Genomic DNA, 1,701 nt, shown 5'->3' on the forward strand with positions numbered 1-1,701 from the left:
GAGAGAGCTTTGTTAGCCCCTCCTGTCTCTGAGCCTTGTGAAAACATGTAGAATCTGTGTTGGAGATGATAAATTCCAAGAACTTGGATCAGTAATGTGCCACTGGGGGCTAGAGGACAGACAAAACCGGGGAGGAGGGAGCCTGGTGTCGGACCTGGAGAGCTTCCTAGGGTTCCAGTGCTGCCTTTGGTGGTGTTGAGAGGTTGTACGTGCCCAGATAGTTGGATCAGCTTTTTATAGGTTTTGCCTTTGATATCTTCCCTAGAAAGGCCTCCTTCACCCCAAGATTATATAAACATTCATTTATATTTTCTTTTTAGGGTTTCATTTTTTTACACTTAAATCTTTCCTCCACTTGGAATTTATTTTTGGTGTATGCAGAAAGGTAGGGGACTAGCTTTACTTTTTTCCCCAAAAGTTACCCAGTGCAGTCTATGAAATAGTCTTCCCCGGGGGCTGGAAATGTCCACTTCATCACGTTCCAGATGCCCACGTATATGGACAAGTTCTGTTCTATTGCTCTGTCTGCTGTTCTCATGCCAGAACGTCATGCTTTTTTTTTTTTTTTCTGATTACAAAAACATGTTTGTGAAAAAAACTAAAGTGAACATTAGGAAATGTTCTATACAGAAAGTAAAATCTCTAACATCCCTCCTTTCCCCCTTATTAATGGGCTAATAAGCATTTCTCCAGTTTTGTCCATGTACACACTAACACAGAGACACTGTGTTCCTTAAAAAATGGGATCACAGGGCCACCTGGGTGGCGCAGTCACTGAAGTGTCTGACTCATGGTTTCAGCTCAGATCGTGATCTCAGGGTCATGAGATCGAGCCCAGCATTGGGCTCCATGTTCCACGCGGGGTTGCTTGAGATTCTCTCTCCTTCTGCCTCTGCCGCTCCTGCTTGCCCGTGCACATGGTCTCTCTCCCTCAAATAAATCAATCTTCAAAAAAAAAAAATGGGATCACACGATTCCTGCTCATCCACAGCCCGCTTTTCTTCATTCGGCGGCATGTGAAGCGTGGTCTGGCCTGCGCATACAGACCTCTTCTCTCTGCTGTTCCCACGTTACATCTCCAGGTCGTTCCAGCATCCAGATGTTGTAAGTTCGTGCAGTCCTTTATTGGTTGGTTGTTTCCAGTTTCTCTAATCAGAGGCAGTGCTTCAGTGCACATGTATTTCAGGTGCTCCTAAACATATTTTAGTTAAAAAAAAAAAAAAAGCCTCGTAGAGGTAGAATTGGTGGGTCTGAAGGTATGAAGCCTGAGAGAGAGCTATGCTGGCTTATGTGACCAGCACTAGAGCGTGTCTCCCTACACCTGTGCCAACACAGGGCGCTAGGGGTCCCCAATCTTTATAAACCTCTGCCACGTAGTAGAGTATGGTGCGTGATTTTTTTTTAAGTTTTTATTTAAGTAATCTCTGCACCCAGTCCACACAGGGCTTGAACTCCCAACCCCGAGATCAAGAGTTGCATGCTCCTCTGAGCCAGCCAGCTGCCCCTCATGGTCTTAATGTGTAATGTTGTGACCATAAATGAGGTTGAACTACTTTCTGTATGTTCAGAGACCATTGGTTTCTTCTCTGACTTACCTGTTTGTGTCCTGTATCAGTTTTCCTATTAGTCTTTTTTTTAAGATTGATTATTTGAGAGAGAGCGTGCATGCACGTGGGGCGGGGGGGGGGGGGCTGCAGAGGG

General features: G+C 45.2%; 1 protein-coding gene across 3 annotated transcripts in view; it reads left to right on the forward strand.

The window, feature by feature from the left end:
- The window catches only part of ZNF335 (zinc finger protein 335), a 20,682-nt gene that overhangs the window by 12,691 nt on the left and 6,290 nt on the right, over positions 1–1,701 (forward strand). The window lies entirely within an intron of this gene.

The sequence above is a fragment of the Ailuropoda melanoleuca genome, chromosome 13 (genome assembly GCF_002007445.2).
Source record: "Ailuropoda melanoleuca isolate Jingjing chromosome 13, ASM200744v2, whole genome shotgun sequence".
Classification (NCBI taxonomy): domain Eukaryota; kingdom Metazoa; phylum Chordata; class Mammalia; order Carnivora; family Ursidae; genus Ailuropoda; species Ailuropoda melanoleuca.